This window comes from Oryctolagus cuniculus, chromosome 2, assembly GCF_051225735.1.
Source record: "Oryctolagus cuniculus isolate XC-2025 breed Fujian yellow rabbit chromosome 2, ASM5122573v1, whole genome shotgun sequence".
Taxonomy (NCBI): domain Eukaryota; kingdom Metazoa; phylum Chordata; class Mammalia; order Lagomorpha; family Leporidae; genus Oryctolagus; species Oryctolagus cuniculus.
Window position 1 is genome coordinate 59,516,451 of NC_142868.1, and position 17,465 is coordinate 59,533,915.

At 37.7% G+C, this 17,465-nt stretch overlaps 1 non-coding gene across 1 annotated transcript; it reads right to left on the reverse strand.

The window, feature by feature from the left end:
* Positions 1-262: 262 nt before the first annotated feature.
* On the reverse strand, positions 263-15,292 carry LOC100352479 (uncharacterized). The gene is made up of 3 exons (XR_011386287.2): positions 15,229-15,292; positions 1,221-1,338; positions 263-749 (listed from the first exon to the last, which is right to left on the reverse strand). It is a non-coding gene; the product is annotated as an uncharacterized LOC100352479 (transcript).
* Positions 15,293-17,465: the final 2,173 nt, after the last annotated feature.

Consider the following 17,465-nt stretch of genomic DNA (forward strand, 5'->3'; position numbering starts at 1 on the left):
TCTTTCTCTCTCTATCAGTCTGACTCTGCCTTTCAAGTACATGAAATAAATAAAAATAACCATTTTTAAAAAGAAAAAACAGTCCATTGGCCAGAAGTGATCATAATCTACTATCACCTGAATAGATACATGATTTAATTATTGACTTAAACATTTTCCATGTAGTTAGCAAAAATTTACTGAGTGTTTAATATGGCTAATGAACTAAGTGTTGGAAATGAAAATATGAATATGAGTATATTCCCTTGAAAAGCCCATCTGGAAGAATGCCCTGAAAAACAAACCCCAAAATTTAACCCTAGCCTTCATTTTCATACACTAACTATCCTAAAAAATTTTAGCAACCTTAGTGTTTACATTTTACAAATATAGGCAAAATAGAAAAAAGTTGCCTATATGCTTACTAGTGGAACTGGCGAAATCATAACAGCTTCTGAGAAATTATACATATTTGAAGCATTTATGTAATACCTGCAAGGAATATAAGAAAAATGCAAAATAGTCAAAATATTGTACAGATGCCACTCAACATAAGATGGGTTATATTCCAATAAACCCACCATAAGCTGAAAGTTTCATTAAGTTGAAATGCATTTTATACCCAACACTTACCAAACATGACAGCTTAGCAACACAGCACATGGTAGAATGTTGGTTGCTTTTCCTCATTATCACATGGTTGATTGGCAGCTATGGCTGCTGCCCCTGCCAAGAGGGTCAGAAAAAGGATGGCACCACATATCAATAGCCTAGGACAAGATCAAAATTCAAAATTTAAAGGACAATTTCTGCTGAACATGTGTTAATGTCTCACCATTAAAAAAATCCTAAATTGAACCTTTGTAAATAATGGGTCATTTGTACCAATATTCTAAGATATTGGGGTATTTGCTGCTTCTTGTGCTAATAGCACAGATTTAGAAAAAGCATTGGGTCAATATTCTTAAAAACAATAGTCATCAAAACAGAAGAAATTCATATTCTAAATATAATAGAACCCAAAAGTGTAAGTAAACTTAATCCAATTATTAATGTAAGAGATTAGTATTTTATTACTGGGATTTCTGTACCTTTAAAGGGATTTCTTACAATCAGTATGGAAAAGGGACATTCTCTAGGGGGAGAAAGGAAACATTTAATTAGAATCAATCTGACGGGGTCAGTGTTTGAAGAGTATTTGAACCTGATTTTAAAGTCTTTATCAGTATTACCCAGAGTACCTGCTTATACGTAAGAGACATCTTCAATCCACTGCCTGGAGGCCATCTGAGGATCATTCAGTTGCTTGTTCTTTTCTTCTTTTTCATGTTCACTAAAGAGGTACACTAAGTGGTCCTTCTAAACAAAACAAAACAAAATAACAAAAAATAATCACCAAGGCATTTCTGAAAACGAATAAGACTGTCCTTTGGAAAAAGTGAAATTGCATTTGGGAACTGTGTGTTTCTGTCTTTAAATGTAGCCAACAAAATTGTTGCTCTCTTATAAAGGGTTTGTTTGTGATAAGTGAGCTTTCTTTCTGTAGACAAAGCCCCCAGAGAAAGCTTCCATCACTATTTTCTTTCCTTGGACTTTAGAAATGAGAGGCTGCAGATAACATACTTGCCTATGCAGCACAAAAGTAATCCTAACTTTGTGGAAGTTCTGAATAGTTTTGGAAAACAGTATCCCACAAAACTCCCAGGAGATGCCCCAGAAGGTTCATGGGGACCCTAATCCTCTATAGATGCATATTAAAACTACCAGTTTTCTCAGTTGGCCTTTATGGTGTTTTTGTGCTCAGAAGGTTTAGTGCTGTTTTATAGTCTTAAATATCATAAAAGTGATAAAGTATGAAGTATTCATAAGAAAGTCTTCTAAAAATTGTGACTGGATAGGTCAGCAGTAAAAACTTGGCACAGTGCTTGGGGCAAACATTCAGACTAACAATAAAGACATATCCCGCATTGCAGTATCTGGGTTCAATACTTGGCTCCAGCTCTTGATTCCAGCTTCCTGCCAACACAGACCAAGGAGGAAGTGATGATGGCTCAAGTAATTGCTTTCCTAACACCCATGTGGGAGACTTGGATTGTATTCCTAGCTCCAGGTTCCAGCCCTGGCCATGTCTCACTGCTATTAAAAAACAAAACAAAACAAAACAAAACAAATAACAACAACAAAAACAAAATTTGCACATCTTTAACACAAGAAGTAAGCAGCCTTGAGTAAGAAAAACGATAATGGTTCTCAAGTCAGAAAATCTGGTTAAAGTCTTAGCACTATTGCTTATCGTTTCTGTGACCTTATAAAATATTTAATTAATCTGATTATTTTCTTTCCACAAAAGTCTAACAGGAATAATATCATGAGCATCAAATATTAGAATATTTTTCACTTTTCTCTGATTCACTTAACTTGTTTTAGTCAGACATTACATGGCAGGCTCTAAACCAGATGCTGGGAACACTATAGGAAGAAGATAGCTACAGTCCCACATTGTAAAAGTAGAATGCTTGGAAAATTGTGAAGCAATGTATACATGTGGTTATCATGATAAACAGAAAAACCAATGAGTTTGAGGTACAAAGTAATAACAAATCCCACTTCTGGTGATAAGTAAACAACAATCATTACTTGATATTGAAATGAGTCAAAGAGAAATGCAAGTGCACACCAGCTTAGACTTTCCTTTCTTATATGAGGTCTTCACACAAAATTCCAGATGAGAGACAAGTTAATTTTGTCCTCTCTGCCAGACTCTGATCAGTTCTTTTCAGTTTTTGTTGCTGATTACATCAGTGCAAAGCCACATTATAACAGTGGTCTTGTGGTAGTGAAATTTGGCTATGTTTTTTTTTTTTTTTTTTTTTTTTTTTTTTTTTTTTTTTTTGACAGGCAGAGTGGACAGTGAGAGAGAGAGACAGAGAGAAAGGTCTTCCTTTACCATTGGTTCACTCTCCAATGGCCGCCGCGGCCGGTGCGCTGCGGCCGGCACACCGCGCTGATCCGATGGCAGGAGCCAGGTGCTTCTCCTGGTCTCCCATGCGGGTGCAGGGCCCAAGCACCTGGGCCATCCTCCTCTGCACTCCCAGACCACAGCAGAGAGCTGGCCTGGAAGAGGGGCGACCGGGACAGAATCCGGCGCCCCGACTGGGACTAGAACCTGGTGTGCTGGCGCCGCAAGGTGAAGGATTAGCCTAGTGAGCCGTGGTGCCCATCTTGGCTATGGTTTTAAAAGGCTGATTCTACCATTCAGTCATGTGTAAAATATATTCCTGATGAAGTATATCAAAACATATGCAAGCAAACAGTTTAATTGAAATTATTAATTGCATGCCAAGTTTCTTTTAAGTAATCCTAATAATAAGTAAATCGATGGGACTAAATTCAAAGATGGCAGTCTTTATTTCCTTTGCCAAAAAATGGTATAGCACTTATCTCATGCAGTGGTTATAAAGAATAAAGAACAGCACCATGGTGGCATGTTAAAAATACCCATAGTAAATAGCATAGCGTAGCATCGATTGTATGTGCTGCCAAAGAGAGCACGATAGTATAACATTTATTAAAGGTAATATATTGTAAGTAAAAGATAATGAAACTAGAACCCAGGTTCAAGTTTACTTTTGATCTTTTGACAGCTGGGTGACTTTCAGCAACATCTCCATTTTATTTTGTCATCTGCTACTTCCTCTATAAATTTATGTACTAATTATTCCTTCAGCAGGATAACTTAAGAATCAAATATAAAACATTCTATACTATTCCCGGGACTAAAAAATATTAGTTCTTGCCTTTTATTCCAAATTCTGAGGTACTGACAAACTTTGAACTCAGCAATGCCATCATTACTCTATATAATGAAGAAAATAGTACCTACTAGCATGCATGTTGACTAAATCTCTTAATAACGAAAAACAGCTAAAAAGTGGTAAAATCACTTTTTCATCAGATTTGTTCAGGGAACATCCACAGTGTAAAAAGATCTAAGTGTCATTGTTTGACAGCAGTGGACAGTGTTGCTAGCAATCAGAGATAAGCTCAGTGTGAACAAAACATCTAATGATTTGGAAGCAGAAATAGGACAGTAAACATTATGCAGAACACAGTGCCATGCCCCCTGTGGGCACTCAAAAATGTAATCCATGGTGATTATGACAATGATGAACAGGATCAGGCCCTGCAATCAGTGTCTACAGCCATTAACGAAAAGCCACGCACTTAGGAGAGGGAGGCTGCTGCCTTTGTGGCACTGGATGAGTGCATTTCCATGCACTAGGTTACAGGGCAGTGATTTGAGAAGTGTAGGGCTTTCAGAAGACAGGACGTGGCCTGTTTTGTGACCCAAATAAAATGCTGACAGTATGTCATGAAACCATTTTCAATTTCTGCCCTGAAACCTTATTTACATTTTTTTCTTAAAGCTTCTATCTTAGGAATTCTAAAATCTCCTAGGAAAAATGTTTTCTGCAAGTTTTTTGTACCAGAAAGCTCAAATATAAGGACATATCTTGGGAATTACTTTAACTATCTGATGGAAGGCCAAGAAAGGCTCTATTTTCAAATGAGGCATTGACCAGAAGAAAGGAAATAAATAAACAGAACAAAAAGAAATGAGATGCTTCCCTGTATTATCTAATGCTTTCTACAGAAGCATATGACAGAAATTTCTCATCACTTGCCACCACGTATTCTCACATTTTCTATTGCCAACAGAATTCCAATATTTTTGGAGATGATTATCAATGTTTCCAGGTTAATATGTAGATACATTCACTTCCCCTACATCTATTGCAACTAAGGGAAGCTATGTCATCCTGTGCTGGCCAGTAAGATATAGATAGATATGCCTGGGAACAGCATCCCTTCTCAAGACAAGAAAAATCTTGTGGGAGTGTCTTTTCTTTCTGTCTGGAATAGAAAGTGGGTGCTTAGTTAATTTTGTGCTGCTGTAACAGAATTCCACAGACTGGGTAAATTATAAAACAATCAAAGTTTATTTGTCTCTTGCTCTGGAGGCTGGGAAGTCCATGATGGGGGGGCGGGGGCTACATCTGGTGAGGGACTTCCTGCTGCATGTCATGGTAGAAAAGCAAGCAAGCATGGGCAAGAGAGCAAATGAGGGCTGAACTACAATAAACCCAGTCTCAGAGTGGCATTAATCCTGGCACTTCTTAAAGGCCCCAACTGTCCACACTATTAAACAATCTATGTGGACCTAATTGGAGGAAAACAATCTGAGAAATTAAAAAAAAAATTAAGAGGCTTTTGTTTCAAATACCAGGCAAAGTATTAAAACTCTGTTCCTCTCTATGGTGGAGTACTGGAGTACTGCAACCCAGCTTCTCCAAGAGACTACATTGTTTGCAATTTCATTCCCAATTTGATTAAACTTCAGTCATGCCTTATCTACTCATCTTGTCTTGACTTTCTTCCTAGAAAAGTATGCAATCATGGCTGGCAGTTACCACAGCTTTGACTATGCCAATTTCCTGGCCTGTCTAAATATCTGCTTTCTCAACCACTTAACCACTTGCACCTGGCTGGGTCACTCTAGCTTTGAACTCACTTTGAGTAGGTCCACGGTTCTCTAACCCATATCCTTAAAGAGAGGAAAATACAGTGGAGACAAGGCAACACACTGACTTATCTGATATATATGGAAAAGGACAGATTAAGAGCTTTTTGAAAAGTAAGCAAACTTTCTATAACTGTAATCATAAGGCTTAATACTAAATAGCTCAAAAGAACATTTCCAGAGTATGTTTCTGGGAACATTTTGCAATGATCAAATAGATTTAGTAAACACTGTTCCATATTTCCCTCTTGCAGCTCAACAATGAGCAACAGTTTATCAAACCCTTAGTGGCCCACACAAAAGAAACCATTTTATCTTTTTTTTATTTAACCCAGTGTTTCCTAAAAACTGACTTTCCTCATGATACTATTTTCAAATAACAGCCTGTGGGACACAAACTTGAAAACATTAGCATTGGGGCCGGCGTTATGGCGCTGCAGGTTGACGCCCTGGCCTGAAGCACTGGCATCCCATATGGGCGCCGGTTCTGGTCCCAGCTGCTCCTCTTCTGGGCCAGCTCTCTGCTGTGGCCTGGGATAGAAGTGGAGGATAGCCCGAGTACTTGGGCCCCTGCACCCACATGGGAGACCTGGAAGAAGCTCCTGGCTCCTGGCTTCGGATAGGCGCAGCTCTGGCCGTTGCGGCCAATTGGGAAGTGAACCAATGGATGGAGGACCTCTCTCTCTCTCTCTGTGTGTAACTCTGACTTTCAAATAAAAATGAATAAATTTAAAAAAAAAGACACTAGCTAAAAGAAAGGCCTGGCCTTTTTTTTTCTTTTTCTTTTTTTTTTCTTTTTTTTTTTTCTTTTTTTTTTTTTTACAGGCAGAGTGGACAGTGAGAGAGAGACAGAGAGAAAGGTCTTCCTTTGCTGTTGGTTCACCCTCCAATGGCCGCCACTGCCGGCGCGCTGCAGCCGGCACACTGCGCTGATCCAAAGGCAGGAGCCAGGTGCTTCTCCTGGACTCCCATGGGGTGCAGGGCACAAGCACTTGGGCCATCCTCCACTGCACTCCCGGGCCACAGCAGAGAGCTGGCCTGGAAGAGGGGCAACTGGGACAGAATCCGGTGACCCGACCGGGACTAGAACCCTGTGTGCCGGCGCCGCAGGTGGAGGAATAGCCTAGTGAGCCGCGGTGCTGGCCAAATTTTTTAAATAGAGTGGAGGATATGTTTGACTTCAAGTAAGAGTAAGATGACTAAGCTCTACATTATAGTCAAAAAATAATTTCAAAACTGGATTAAAGGTGCTTCAAATAGGTAACAGGCACTTTGGATTAAATAATAGGCACAAACAGTATATATTTGATGCCATTTAATCCTAACATTAAATATTACTTTTTACTGTCAAAATTTAGAAAATCAGTTAAAAATCTGAATTTCAGAAGAAACACAGTGTCCAGTAGTTCTGTACCTATGACCAATTCCTCTGTAACCTGGTGACACTATTCTAACAGTAACAAAAGTAGTTAGGGAGGGACTAGCACCATTGCATTGTAGACTAAGCCTCCGCCTGCCGCATCGGTGTCCCATATGGGCCCCAGTTCATGTCTCAGCTGCTTCTCTTCTCATCCAGCTCTCTGCTATATTTTTCTTACAAGTTCACCCAAATTAAGTTTTCATTTTTTGTGTGATTTTTTTTTTCTTTAACCTATTTATTATTTAGAAGGGTCCTTAAATTTTCAAAAGTTTCAGTTTTTCCAGATATTTTATTATTGATTTCAATATCACAAACCCTTGATGAAAAATGTTAAAATCTTCATTGGATTTGTCTATTTCTCCCATTAGTTATACCAGCTTTTGTCTGGGGCATTTTTGGTATAAACACAGTATATTCTTTAGGTTTCAACTCTCAGTATCACCACATGGAAAATGATGTTAGACTGCTCTTTGATTTCTTTTTATTTATTTATTTATTTATTTAAAAGGCAGAATTACAGAGAGTCAGAGGCAGATAGAGAGAGACAGAGAGAGAGAGAGAGACAGGTCTTCCATCCTCAGGTTCACTCCCCATATGGCTGCAATGGTGAAGCTGCGTTGATCTAAAGCCAGGAGCCAGGAGCCTCTTCCAGGTCTCCCATGCAGGTGCACAAGCCCAGGGACTTGGGCTATCATCTACTGCTTTCCCAGGCCACAGCAGAGAGCTGGATCAGCAGTATAGCAGGTGGGACTCAAACCAGCGCCCATATAGGATGCTGGCACTGTAGGTGATGGCTTTACCCACCACACCACAGTGCCAACCCCCAGTTTCTTTTGATTTCTTACCCAATGTTTGCAAACTGGATCTCCCTAGCCTTTCTTCATATGTGAAAAATTAGATTTTTGTTATTGTTTTTGGGGCATTGTGGATTGAACTCTTCATCTATAAACTCTCGGGATGTCATTATTCCCAGAGAACATCAGCTTTGTGAATGCAAGTATCTTGCACAAAACCTACTTCTAATCAAGCAAAATTAAGAAGTGTGTTACAAAATAACTAATCATGAAGAAGATATCATAGTCATTGGAATGAAATCAGAATGGACACTGGTAAGTGTACTCTCAAGTAATATGTGGTGGAACATGCTGATTCCATGCCTGTGGTTTTTGTTTTGTTTGTTTGGTTTTTTTGTTCGTTTTTGTTTGTTTTTTACTACAAAACCCTCAGTATAGCCAAAACAAACACTAATTTTTCAGGCTATATAAGAGCAAAGGGCACTCATGCCATGTGCTTTGGTCAATGGGATTAGTTGAACCCTCACAGGAATTCCTATGAAATTTTGCTTTCCTTAAATTGACACCTGCCCATTCGACCTCATAGCTTTCTTATTCTTCCTGCATGGAATAGAGAAGGGAGCATGTAGTAGAGAATAACTCTGCAACCTTGAAGTAACTATGAGGATGAAGAAGCAAAAGACAATTGAATATTGATTTCTTGGATGTTAATGATAACATGAAGATACTACACCTACCTTGCCTACATATGTTCAGACTTACCAAGAAAAAGAAACCCTTATTTGGTTAAGCCACCATAATATGTTTGGTTTATATTCAGCTGAATACAGCCTCTAACTAAGTGAAATTCCATCAGAAGCCAAATTCAAACTTTTTCCAGAGAGTTATACTTTCACATTTTCTACCCTTCTAGAATAGTTTCTATAAAGAATAAATTTGAAAGTTTCTGTGTTATCATGTAAAGAACTCAGTGCAGGCTTTCCTACATTATGCGTCATTTTGGTAACCAGAATTCCTTCAAGTAATGTTTTTCTCTCTTTGAAATATCACTACTTTTTCTAAAATGAAACATTAAGTCCAGGCTATACTGAAGAAGATTGTTGACTGCCCTTCTGTAAAACAATTCAACTTTCTACATAGTTTGAAAGACATTACCAAGGTGAAATTTGTACAAAATTATTTTCATATCTGGAATCATCTGCAAGTGTGTTTCTGTAACTGCCTTGCCCTTTTCATTCTGAGTTGATGTTATGCTTAACCCTTTTCTTAGAGTGAGCATTGAATTCCCAATGGGCAGTGCTAATCCCTTTTGCAATAGTGCTCAACCTCAAAACTAAGTTCTAACATGCATGTGCTGAGGATTAATCTAAACCATTTATAATCAAGTTGTCACATAAATGTCTACTGAAGCAAACTTCCATATCTATTACAGTAATTCCAGTCAGCATTTTGAATGTGATTCTGGATGTCCTTATTGAAAATTAATATATGAATAGAATTCAGTATTTCACAGCTTTGCTATTCTACATTAGCATAATTTGCAAAGGTGAATGCTTATCCCTGAATGACTGTAAAACATGTTCAGGTACCTATTTATACATGCACACACACAAACACATACATACACACATACATACTCCCTTATCAGATTCAAATTGTTTCACCAAAGACACCAGTGCAACAGAAAAACAAAAAAGCAAAACAAACAAACAAAAACAAAAACAAACAGGTATCAGTGTTTAGCAAGTAATCAGAGTCCAGAATTTTAAATATTTGAGAGGTTTAGATCTGATAAAGTTTTCAAGTTCAAGAGATTAATAATGGGAAACAGAGTCTATTGTGGTTTAGCCACTAGTTCAAAGCCAGTAATAATTATATCAGAAATGCAAAAGAGGGGCCTGCACTATGACATGGTAGGCTAAGCCTCCGCCTATGGTGCCAGCATCTCATATGTGCGCCAGTTCATGTCCTGGCTGCTCCTCTTCTGATCCAGCTCTCTGCTTACGGCCTGGGAAAGCAGTAGAAGATGGCCCAAGTGCTTGGGCCCCTGGCTCCAGGCTTCAGATCAGCTCAGCTCTGGCCATTGCAGCCATATGGGGAGTAAACCAGTGGATGCAAGACCTTTTTGCTCTGCCTTTCTCTATAACTCTCTCAAATAAATAAATAAAATCTTAAAGAAAAAAAAAAGAAATAACAAAGAAGCTTAGTTGAGCTTAACACACAAACTCTGATCCCTATCTGCAGAAGATGAACAATTTTAAAATTTTGTTATTTTGAAAAAAAAATAGATGTCAAGATACCTACACATTACATACAACTGAGTTTCTCTTTTGACTTTGGTAAATGATTAAAATTACATGCTTAAAGTTTGGGCGTGGAGGTATTTTTATTTGCTAAAGCATACTCTAGTGTTAGGAACATAAATCTACTTTACTATATTATAAATATTGTGCTCTCATCAAGACATTAAACACAATGGATTTGACTCAATTACCTCCTGGAATTACTACTTGCTTTATCACAGGTAGAGCTGGAGATACACACAGATGACAAGTTCTCTCTCAAATATGGCTGAGAAGCTTAGAACACACTCAACCGTCTGAAACAAACTTACTATATTCATATCTGATCTTTAATGATATAACTTGCCTCTGTATGGTTTGTCAAGCCCAGGATTGAGTATTTTTGCTTAAACTTTGCACACCTTTGATCGCTTCATGCTAGCAAGGTCCATCTGTTGCTGTCATTTCACAGCTACCCATTTCAGTATTACCTGGCTTCAAAATCTTCCCCAGTGCAATCAAGCTAAGTTTAGTATGTCCACCAAGTACCGATAGATAATGTGGCATAATAATGTTTCTCAAGCATTTCTGTTTTTTAAAATTCCAGACACATCTTTAGTGCAAGGCCATTTTCGTGCTCCCTTCTTATTTGCAGCAGTAAGAAGGACTTTGTTTCTGCTCTTTCTGTCAGTTGCCACCTCCTACTTCTATCTCTAGCTTCCACTTCGCCAAATGCCTGTTGTCCCTACAAACAAGCAAGCAGACTGTTAATGTCTTAATAGCTTTCCACTATATAAAACCAATAATTATTAAAAAATAATTACAATGAATCTGTATGTAAAAAGATTTCAAATATATTAAAGCCATGGTCCTTGGTTTCAAATGCCTAAATCCGTACCTGAGGTGCTAGCTGAAAGCTAGTAAGATTCCTGTTCTCAGTTTTTATTTAAGGGAACTCTTCACTAAACTCTTTCCTAACATTCAGAACAGTCAAGGGAGATAATAGTTGCCTATTTGCATCTAGTGAGGAATCTGATTTAAAAAAAAAAATTATTTATTTGAAAGGCAGAGTTACAGAGAGACAGAGAAGGAAAGAGAGAGAGTGAGAGAGAGAGAGAGATCCTCTATCCACTGGTTCACTCCCAAATGACCACAATGACCAAAGCTGGACTGATCTGAAGCCAGGAGCAAGAAGATTCTTCCAGGTCTCCTGCGTAAGTGTAGGTGCCCAAGCACTTGATCCATTTCCCACTGCTTTCCCAGATGCATTAGCAGGGAGCTGGATTGGAAGTGGAGCAGCAAGGATGCCGGTGCCGCAGACAGTAGCTTTACCCACTATGCTAAAGTGCTGGCCCTAGGAATTCTGATTTTTAAAGAACGGTTGTTTTGAGCTTGTCCCAAATTGTATATCTCCTCCCTCTCTTATTCCCACTCTTATATTTAACAGGGATCACTTTAAATTTCAACACCTAAGAATAAATGTGTGTTAATTACAGAGTTCAACCAATAGTTCTAAAAAAGAAAAAAAAAACTACTAAAAGGGATAAAGTATTAAATTGTACATCAACAGTCTGGACAAGGGCTGATCAAGTCACTGTTTCCCATAGTGTTCATTTCACTTCAACAGGTTTCCTTTTTTGTGGTTGGTTAGTTGTCTCCGATCAGGGAGAACATATGGTATTTGTCCCTTTGGGACTGGCTTAATTCACTCAGCATGATGTTTTCCAGATTCCTCCATTTTGTTGCAAATGAATGGATTTCATTTTTTTTTTTTTTGCTGCTGTATAGTATTCTATAGAGTGCATGTCCCATAATTTCTTTATCCAGTCAACTGTTGATGGGCATTTAGGTTGATTCCAGGTCTTAGCTATTGTGAATTGAGCTACAATAAACATTAAGGTGCAGACAGCTTTTTTGTTTGCCAATTTCATTTCCTTTGGGTAAATTCCAAGGAGTGGGATGTCTGGGTTGTATGCTAGGGTTATAGTCAGGTTTCTGAGGAATCTCCAAACTGACTTCCATAGTGGCTTGAGCAGTTTGCATTCCCACCAACAGTGGGTTAGTGTCCCTTTTTCCCCACATCCTTGCCAGCATCTGTTGTTGGTAGATTTCTGTATGTGAGCCATTCTAACAGGCGTGTGGTGAAACCTCATTGTGGTTTTGATTTGCATTTCCCTGAAGGCTAGTGATCCTGAATATTTTTTCATGTGCCTGTTGGCCATTTGGATTTCCTCTTTTGAAAAATGTCTATTGAGGTCCTTGGATTTTTGTGTAAGGTGAAAGGTAGGGGTCTTGCTTCATGCTTCTGCATGTGGAAATCCAATTTACACAGCACCATTTATTGAATAAACTGTCCTTACTCCAGGGATTGGTTTTGGATCCTTGATCAAATATAAGTTGGCTGTAGATGTTTGGATTGATTTCTGGTGTTTCTATTCTGTTCCATTGGTCTATCCATCTGCTTCTGTACCAGTACCATGCTGTTTTGATTACAACTGCCCTGTAGTATGTCCTGAAATCTGGTATTGTGATGCCTCCAGCTTTGTTTTTGTTGTACAAGATTGCTTTAGCTATTCAAGGTCTCCTGTGCCTCCATATGAATTTCAGCATTATTTTTTCCAGATCTGAGAAGAATGTCTTTGGTATTTTGCTTGGTATTGCATTGAATCTATAAATTGCTTTGGGAGAATGGAGACTTTGATGATATTGATTCTTCCAATCCATGAGCATGGAAGATTTTTCCATTTTTTGGTATCCTCTTCTATTTCTTTCTTTAAGATTTTGCCCCAAATGGTGGAGTTAGAAACCTGCCAGGGGATTCCAATACAATCCCATCAAGGTGGCATGTACCAATGCCATCTCACTAGTCCAAGTGATCAATTTCAGTTCACAGTTGATTACACTGATAGGTCTAAGAGTCAAAGGGATCACACAAACAAGACTAGTGTCTGCGAATACTAACTGATAGAATAAAAAATGGAGAAAATGATCCAACATGGGAAGTGGGATACACAGCAGACTCATAGAATGGCAGATGTCCTAAACAGCACTCTGGCCTCAGAATCAGCCCTGAAGGCATTCGTATATGGCTGAAGAGCCCATGAGAGTATTTGAGGCATGGAAAGCCAAGACACTCTGGGGGGAAAAAAAAAAAAACTAAATGCCTAAATGAAAGATCTGTGCAAGTGAGATCCCAGTGGAAAGAACAGGTCTTCAAAGAAGGAGGTACCTTTCTCTGAAGGGAGGAGAGAACTTCCACTTTGGCTATGACCTTGTCTAAATAAGAGCGAAGTCAGCGAACTCAAGAGGCTTCCATAGCCTTGGCAACTCATGACTAGAGCCTAGGGAGATTTCTGACGTCATAAACAAGAGTGTCAAATTGCTAAGTCAACAAAAGGAATCACTGTGTACCTACTCCTCATGTGGGATCTCTGTCCTCAATGTGTTGTCCAATGTGAAGTAATGCTATAACTAGTACTGAAACAATATTTTACACTTTATGTTCTGTGTGGGTGCAAACTGATGAAATCTTTACTTAATATATACTAAATTGATCTTCTGTATTTAAAGATAATTGAAAATGAATCTTGATGTGAATAGAATGGGAGAGGGAGCAGGAGATGAGAGGTGTGCCGGTGGGAGGGAAGTTATGGGGGGGAGCCATTGTAATCCATAAACTGTACTTTGTAAATTATATTTACTAAATAAAAGTTTTCAAAAAAAAAGAACCATTGTTTTGATGTATTTCTCCCTGGATCAAAGGTAGGCCCCATCAGATATCTGATTTTTATAGTAATTGCCTTCTGGGACCTGATTCCTTTATTGACTTTCAATCTGCTCAACAAAACAAAAGCCATGTTGACATAGTTATTTTAATTCTTTGCATTAATAATCTGACAGGAATTGTTGGGGGAACTGTCTTCAAAAATGGTTGGCGATCAAAATTATAATGTCAAAAAAGGCAAATACACAAAAGTACTAATGTTCTTAATTCTTTCAAAAGTTGCCAAATACTACGTTTTAAAATTCTGCTATGTAGTTTTAAAGCTCACTTATCTTATGATGAATTACTGAAAATATTTAAGTGATTAAATCAGCTTGTCCACAAAATTCCATAACAAGATTGTGCTATTCTTCCTTTTTGTACTTCCTAATTAAAAAACTAATATTTAGTTGAAATAACATTCTTTAAAGGTTGATAAGTGAAACTTAAAAAAGTAGACAATTTTATCTTATAAAACCTCTTCCAGAAAAAGAAAGACATTGCACAAATCACTTCAAGAGCTTAGTACCTTGATATTAAAATTGGACAAGTACCAATATAAAGAAAAATATTCTTAGTTGATGTCTAAACATATATGATGAAATACTAAATAAAATATTGGCCAAATAAATTAAAAATGTATTAAGAATAATACAGTGTGAATAGGTAGGAATTATCCTATTAATAAAATAAGGAAGCAAAATCAATTATCTAAATATATGTAGAAAAAAGCATTTAATAAAATGTTATAGTTATTAACTGATAAAGCAAAAGAACAAACAAGAAAACTGGGAGCAATTTGAATGTCATAAGTTCTGTTTCTATCTGTAGAACACTCTGGACACCAACTTTCTGATTCTCCAGACATCAACAGAGTGTTCAACAATTCCATTCAATGCAACCCTGTAGTTAGTATAGACACCATAGTTTAAGTGTCTATTCCCAAAGGACTGAACCCCCACTCCAGATGACAGTTAAAACTCTCATGGAGGGCCAGTATTGTGGTATAGTGGGTAAAGCTGCTGCCTGTGATACCTGCATCCCATATGGCATGGTTCTACTTCTAATCCAGCCCTCTGCTAATGTGTCTGGGAAAGCTGTGGAAGGATGGCACAAATGTTTGGACCTCTGCACCCCTGTGGGAGACCCTGGTAGAAGCTCCTGGCTCCTGGCTTCACCCTGGCCTAGGCCTAATTGTTACAGCCATTTGGAGAGTGAACCAGCAGATAGGAGATCTTGCTATCTCTCTCTTGCTCTCTGCCTCTCTCTTTCTTTGTAACTCTGCCTTTCAAATAAATAAAATAAATCTTAAGGAAAAAAAACTCTCATGCCTCCTTCCTGTGATCCCCTGGAAATGCTTGATTATTTGCTAAAAGGAGTCACAGAAGTGGATAAGGCAATTTACTTACATCTCTTCAATAGAGTGGTCCCCCCATCTGCAAAGGATATATTACAGTATCTCCAGTGGATGCCTGAAATCATGAATAGTACCGAAGTTTGTATATACTACATTCTTTTCTATACAAGTATACCTATGACAAAATTTAATTTATAAATTATACATAGTATGAGATTAACAAAAACTAATAAGATAGGAAAATTATAATAATGAAATATAATTTCAAAAAGCTATGTGAATGTGGCCTCTTTCTCAAAATATCTTTTACCATACTCACCTTTCTTTTCATGATGGTATGAGATAATGGCATGCCTATTTCATAAAATGAAGTAGCAGTAACATAGTTGGTGTGATATAGCATAAGGTTACTTGAGTACAACATTGTTGTACTAACAGTTGAACAGATAATAAAAAGCTAGTAAGTGACTAATGGACAGGTAGACAATACAGCATGGACACACTAGATAAATGGGTAGTTCACATCTTGGGAAGGCCAAGATGGACAGAGACAGAGATTCTACCAGGCTACCTATGGCTGTGAGTAGTTTAAGATTTTTAAATTATTTATTTATGAAGTTTTCATTTAATATTTTTGGAATGTGGTGATTATGAGTAACTGGAGCTGTGAGTAAGTGCGACTAATGTAAGGGATACAACTCAGGAACAGCCTCATGGAGCAGACAGGGACACGACATAGGGGGAGGTATACACAGAGGTTCATGCCCTCTCTTGGCACCACTCTGTCAGCACCCATGTGTGTTCACTAATTCAAAATATCATCAAGCTTCCATTGTTCAAGTATTACTATTAAGCTCTACTCTCCATTCCCTTCCCAGAGGTCAGTGGACAGGGCTAAAAGTTCCAGTCCATTAATACTTGGCCCTTCTAGTATGCAGCCTCATCCTGAGGCTATCCAGGGATTTGTGGTTTGAACATGGTTTGACCCTGGAAGTTCATGTCTAAAAGTCTAGCACCTAGTTTGGGGGTATAGAGGAGTTGTGGAACTTTTTAGAGGTAGAGTCTAGTGAGAGCTCCATGAGTCAACTGGGATATGATCTCTTTCTTTCACATATGCTCCCTTCACCTGCCATGAGGTCCTCACCAGAGTGAAGTTGATACCACCACCTCATGCTGGAATTTCTAGAATGTGAACTAAGCAAACCTCTTGTATTTATAAGGTTAGCCTGCCTCAGGTATTTTGTTAAAGCAATGAAAAGGAGACCAATACCGAGTCCCATCCTAAGTCACCTCATTACCATAAACTCTTCTGTGTCTGAAAAGGGCTCATTCTGAGTAATGAGACATTTTCTTGTTACTCAGGGAACCACAAAGGTTTTAGCAGCTCTGTGCAGGGAACCAGTGACAAAGACCAAATACAGTTATGTGCTATAGTACACAAAAAGCATTTACTTAAGAGGCTCAGATAGATGTTGTTTATTGAAGATAGTTTAGCTCAACAAGATAAAGTTATCTTTTATTATCACTGCTATTCGGTATAGTATTGAGGGCCCTGACCAACACAGTAAGACAAGGAAAATAATTACCGATGGTACGAATTGAATAGGAAAAGATAAGACTTTTACTATTTGTAAATGATAACATTATCTACATAGAAAATTCAAAAGATGGCAAAATTAGTGTATCTAAGAAAAGAGTTAAGTAAAACTTTCAAATATAAGACAAAATCTCAAAATTAATAGCCTTTTTCTGCACTGTTAGTCTTAAAATATTACTTCTTCTATAAGTTGGTAAATAAACTTTATATATAATCCTTATCTTTCAAAAGCAAGCACACTCAATTTATCAGCCTAGTATGATTTATTTATAGGCTATGATATATTTCACTTACAGCACAGCATAGAAGATAAGATCAAGACTGCCTAGGTTCACACCTCAATTGTGCCACTTACTTTACTATCTGTGAGGACTTAATTATTTACTAAACTCTGTCTTAGTTTTCTTATTGTAAAATGAGAAAAATAGTAATACTTACCACTTGTAATGTGAGAATTAAGAGAATTAATACTGAGAAAGCACTTGGATAGTATCTAGCACAAAATGCCTCATAAATCCTCACTATTATTATAATTATAGCACTAATACATTAAGATCTTAGGAATTATTTGCCTAAAAATTTAAGTTAAGATAAAGTATATAAGTAGAATCAAAAATTAAGATAAACATATATGTAGAATTGCTAATGCTTTCTTCTGTTCTACAGTTGATTTCAATTGGAGCTCAGTTTCT